General features: G+C 34.0%; 1 protein-coding gene and 1 long non-coding RNA gene across 3 annotated transcripts in view; one reads left to right on the top strand and one right to left on the bottom strand.

Annotated features, from left to right (window-relative positions):
- The window catches only part of LOC127847456 (protocadherin Fat 4-like), a 303,771-nt gene that overhangs the window by 273,232 nt on the left and 24,539 nt on the right, over positions 1 to 6,000 (bottom strand). The window lies entirely within an intron of this gene.
- Positions 240 to 1,717, top strand: LOC127847473 (uncharacterized). Its single transcript, XR_008033986.1, has 2 exons — positions 240 to 1,300; positions 1,463 to 1,717. It is a non-coding gene; the product is annotated as an uncharacterized LOC127847473 (long non-coding RNA).

Below are 6,000 nucleotides of genomic sequence, written 5' to 3'. Positions count from 1 at the left end.
AATAATTATATGTAGGGTTAAAGTACCTAGGATTACAATTATAATTATAAGTAGGGCTGCATCTATACAATAATCGGTCACCATACAAGGTAGCATTCGTGGCATGAGTTTAACTTCCAACACTGAGTTTTCATTTATAAGTTTTTTGTATAGAAAGCCCACCTTTTTCGTAGGGTCAAACAGGTAATGGGATGCCAAAAATGAAATAATTGTATGATCAATTTGAAATTATTCTCGGTTTGATAAATACGGTATAGTATGGTTTAATATGTGTTATTTAGAAGAGAGATTATGGTAATGGTTTAGCGCGAATAATGCACGGGTTTTTTATGCATGTTTTAGCGCGAAAGCGCACGAGTTTTTCGTTTTGGGGTATATATGATTTGCACATCTATTGAGTCGCCATTCGAGGGTGTATTTGACAGGCAAACGTTATGAAACAAGAAAACGAAAGGGTGATAAAGTAGTTTAGGCGTTCATTTGCGAAATACATAGTATTCGGAAGGAGATTTTCGATGAGAGGACTGATTCTCTGCTAGAAGCGGAATGGTGAGCTGGAACTTCGAACAAAGTGCAGTAACTGGACAGTACGAATGGTATATTAAGTATTGGATAAATAGAGGTATGGTTTATGTAGTATTTTATTATTATTATTATTAAGATTATGATAATGATGTTTTTTATTTTGTTTTACTAATTATCATTATTTTTGTAAATATTGTTTTATTATATCTGTTTTATTCTCTTGTGTATTATCCGAGTGGTCAGTTGACAGTTTGTGAAGGCCAGAGTGTGCCTGTTGTTGATTAGCCAGTTGGCTTGTGTGGTCATTTGACCGTTTGTAAAGGCTAGAGTGTGCAAGATGTTGATTAGCCAGTGGGCTTGTGTTAGTTAACCGTACTTTCTTAGAACGCATGTCCACATGGAATAAACAATCTATGCAAGTTTATTTTTGCAGTGCAGTAACTGGACTGTGTCAGTTCGAATGGTATATTAAGTACTGGAGAACATAAAGGTATGGTTTATTTACTATGTTATTATTATTATTAAGATCATGATTATGATATTTAACCAGGTTTTCCGAAGGAAAAAACTGGTTATTAGATTGGCGAATGCGGGCGGGCTGGCTGGCTGGCTGGCGGGCTGGCTGGCTGGCGGGCTGGCGGGCTGGCGGAATAAGCTTGTCCGGGCCATAACTATGTCGTTCATTGTCAGATTTTAAAATCATTTGGCACATTTGTTCACCATCATTGGACGGTGTGTCGCGCGAAATAATTACGTCGATATCTCCAAGGTCAAGGTCACAGTTTGAGTTCAAAGGTCAAAAATGGCCATAAATGAGCTTGTCCGAGCCATAACTATGTCGTTCATCGTCAGATTTTAAAATCATTTGGCACATTTGTTCACCATCATTGGACGGTGTGTCGCGCGAAATAATTACGTCGATATCTCCAAGGTCAAGGTCACACTTTGAGTTCAAAGGTCAAAAATGGCCATAAATGAGCTGGTCCTGGCCATAACTATGTCATTCATTGTGAGATTTTAAAATCATTTGGCACATTTGTTCACCATCATGGGACGGTGTGTCCCACGAAAGAATCACGTCAATATCTCCAATGTCAAGGTCGCCACGACTAAAAATAGATTAAAAAAAAAAAAAAAACTTACAAAGGGGGTTAATTTTTTTTGGTCATTTCAAAAGTTCAGTTTGAGTTTTCTCCCTTTATCAGATTTTTTTTTCACAATGAAAACCTGGTTTTGTGACAATTTTGTCCCTTGTTTTAATTTGTTTTAATTACATCAGATATATTAAAGAAATTTTATCACACTTTTGTTTCTGAGAGCGATTGTTCTTTGGGGGATTTAAGAGACGTTACAATCTTTTTCTTATCTTATGCTGGTTTTTTCAGGATAAGTGAAATTTTGTCTGTTAAAAGATCAGATGTTGTGTTTTTAGATACGCATTGTGAAATTAAAGTTAAAAATTCAAAACGGACATTTTAAGAGAAGGTTATACTGTTCTGATTGCAAAAACTAATATAGACACATGTCCTGTGAAATTGTTTGAAAAGTATTTGTGTGTTGCAGATATTGCATGTTCATCTACTGATAATGTGTTTAGACCAGTTTATTTGTGTAATGTTAAACACAGTTTCAAATTGATTTCTAATAATAAGCATATTAGTTATTTTACTATAAATGATAGTTTTAAGAAGAAGTTTAAGTCTATTGGGTATTGTTTCTTCTAAATATGGACTTCATTCTTTTCGTGCTGGTGGAGCATCTATAAGTGCCAATAATAAGACTGTAGATAGACTTTGGCAAACACATGGTAGATGGAAAAGTGTTTCCACTAAGGACGGATATGTAAAAGATTCTTTGAAAGACAGATTATCGGTGTCGCTAAATTAAGATTTGTGAAAAGTCATTATTAATGTATGTGAGATTTGAAATGTAAGATGTGTTGTTCGTAGCACATGTAAAGACACTATAATATATTATTATATAAATGGTTTGGAAATGCTTTTGAGTATTAGTAAGTTCTGTGTTTGTTTTGTGTGTATGTTCCTTGTGGTCATTGGACCAATTTGTTTACGGCCATTTGGCCTGATTTGGTAAGCCATTTGGCTTGTATGGTCAGTTGACCGTTTTTTAAAGCAAGTTGATCTGATGTGTGAAAGCCGGTTGGCTTTTGTGAGTTGACCGTATTTTCTTAAAAAGCATGTTCACATGGAATTAACAATCTTTGCAAGTTTATTTTTTTCAGTGCAGTAACTGGACAGTTCGAATGGTATATTAAGTATTGGAGAACATAAAGGTATGGTTTATGTATGTTATTATTATTATAAGGATTATGATTATGATATTTTTTGTTTCCGTTTTAATATTTATCATTAATTTTGTAAATATTGTTTTAATATATATGTTTAATTCTCTTGTGCATTATTCGAGTGGTCATTTGGCCGTTAATGAAGGCCAGAGTGTGCCTGACGTTGATTAGCCGTTTGGCTTGTGTGGTCATTTGACCGTTTGTGAAGGCCAGAGTGTGCCTGATGTTGATTAGCCGTTTGGCTTGTGTGGTCATTTGACCGTTTGTGAAGGCCAGAGTGTGCCTGATGTTGATAAGCCAGTTGGCTTGTGTGGTCAGTTGACTGTTGTTGAAGGCAATAGTGTGCCTATTTTGATTGAATTATTTTTATTGCTTTTACAAATGTTTGTAATTGCATCTTTCCAGTTAAAACACAGTTCGAGATGTATATAACGTGGTGGAGAATATTTAAGTATTCATTTTTTGTTTTATATTATTTGTATTCTCTCTTTGTTTTATTCGAAAGTCCTGTCAAATACAAGCACTCACTCCTATTTTGTCTTTGGTTTATTATTTGTATGATAATTATAATGATGATGATATGGGTTATAAAGATGATGAAATGTTAATAGTATTTTGAGAATAGAGAATAATAAATTTACTCATAACTATGAGTAAGCACATTTACCTAGCGACAGTGATTTCTAAAACTCACACGCAATCAGATACGGCCTAACTGATTTGCAAATTACGTGCATAACATGAACACATGACATGCTTTACTTGTTCTGCACTTCGGGGTAAAACGATTATGTGTCTAAGGTGCCGATTTGGGATGCTAAACGTCTTGTAACTCGTCATTTGTACGGCAGTACACGTGGACCGCTTTTATTAAACAACATATTAATTTATTCATAGGTCTTCAGTTGAACATTTAAATCGTAGATGTTTTTAATCTTCATGTTGTTATATTATAAAAGATTCTCCTTCAGTAGCTCGTCTATTAGTGTCCATTTGTTTACAGTTGAGTTACTATTAAAACTATGTACTACAAATAATCAAATATTGCCTGTTGATAGTTGTATGTATTTTGAATTTTAAAACCACGCGACTTCAAATCCCCTTGCGTCCCGAGACTAACGCGGAGGTAAATATAATATAAATGTAATTCAATATATTGTAAGAGCCTAACAATTGTGTACAGGCCTGATCAAACTGACCTGTGAAAATTACCACAAAGCATTATGGGAACTGTGACGAACTATTTTCGATATCCAACATGAATGTGGCATTGCCTTACAAATTCGGTTTTAAGCATCATTAAATTGTATCACATCAGATTATTATGGACTAAATCAATAGGTCAGTTGGTAAAGTGGTGTACTTGTTTCCCGGGGCCGTGGGCTCGAGTCTCATGCCAGCCTTCAGGAAGTTACAACCATTTGTACATGTATAAATACGCCGGGATTTTTTATTGGTGTAGTTGTCTAAAAAAGTATTAAATACAAGATTTGCCAAGATCCTAGGCGACCACATTTTTCAGAAGATGGCAAGTGCTTTTCACATTATTATTTTACTTTAAGGACATATACGAGGGTGATAAACAACTATATTTTTATTAGACGCTGTGATACATGAAACAATCCAATTCGAGATAACATAAAATGTGTTTTGGGCAGATGATATTTAGGATAGACAATACTTTGTTCATATGACATCTTAGCAAAGTTTACATATGTGCATTAAACTTATACAATTTAAATACCATACAACCGAACATGTTCGACAGTGAGCAGCCATTTTTACACACGGCCGTACAATCGTACTTATGCCATGTTCTGATTTAATTGCAATGCGAGTGTTCCACGTTTGCATTGTTTAACCGCAACGAAGTGAATGTTTCTGTAAGGGATGCAGATCAACAAACATACTCACTTCTTACAATGTTCCCTAACCTTAGGTCACATATCATATTATAAGTATAATTATTATTTCCTCTATGACTAGCCTTAACTCGTATTTCACAATTATGAAAATAAATAGAAGGTTAATGAGAGTGATCAATAATGTTTTAAGATGTATTTAAAACTGTAAACTTCTGTGCCCCCTTTGTACAGATCACCCGTGCAGTCAACTTAAATTGACGTTTTGCAATCATTTCGACATGTCTTAAAGGGGCCTTTTCACAGATTTTGGCATTTTTTAACTTATTCATTAAATGCTTTATATTGATAAATGTAAACATTGGATCGTAAAAGCTCCAGTAAAAAATCAAGAATAAAATTTAAAAAAGGAAAAGAACATTGCCCGGAGCAGGTTTCGAACCAGTGACCCCTGGAGTCCTGCCAGAGTCCTGAAGTAAAAACGCTTTAGCCTACTGAGCTATTCCGCCGAGTACACATACTTGACGAATTTTTACATTATATAAGCAATCTTCGTAGTTTCACAAAATTTAACGACAAAAACAGAACTCTCCAAATTATTCAATCGTTTCGCGTTGCAACGCTTTATAATTTTTAGGTTTTAAAATCGTCAAAAGATGCATATAATGGCTATATTAGACCATGGTAAATGTTCAGTATTACTGTTTTCTCACAAATATCATAACTAAAACGAAAATTTGCGAATCTGAAACAACTTTTTTCAATTTTGTCAATTTTCCAAAGCGTGAAAAGATCCCTTTAAAGTCACACACCTTATAATGAAATACATGGCATAGTAAATATAATTATAAATAAGAAACATATTTTATCTATGCGAAGTAGAATATAGCTGGTGGTTACAAGGTAGAAATCCGTCTTTTTGCGCGTTAAGACTAAAAAATAATCGCGTTTTTCGAAATGGACGTATGCGTCTAGAAATCCTACTTTCGGTTTTAAAAGCGGTACCGTTTGAAAAATAATAAATTACTTGCTAATTAGGCTATAGATTTAATTTTATCTATGCTAATTAGAATAAACCTAGTGGTTACAAGGTAGAAATCCGTCTTTTTGCGCTTTTAACTTAAAAATAGTTGCGTTTGTCGAAATTGACGAATACGTATAGAAATCCTACTTTCGGTTTAAAATTAAAAATAAATACATAAATTACTCGCTTACTTGGCTATAGATTTAATGACAATTTTGCACACTTTCAAATATTACATCTATATGTATTGATTCACATGTATTTTATTTCAGGTGTGTGGCTTT

This window comes from Dreissena polymorpha, chromosome 10, assembly GCF_020536995.1.
Source record: "Dreissena polymorpha isolate Duluth1 chromosome 10, UMN_Dpol_1.0, whole genome shotgun sequence".
Classification (NCBI taxonomy): domain Eukaryota; kingdom Metazoa; phylum Mollusca; class Bivalvia; order Myida; family Dreissenidae; genus Dreissena; species Dreissena polymorpha.
The sequence above is the reverse complement of the archived record's forward strand: the minus strand, read 5'-3'. Positions and strand labels throughout refer to the sequence as shown.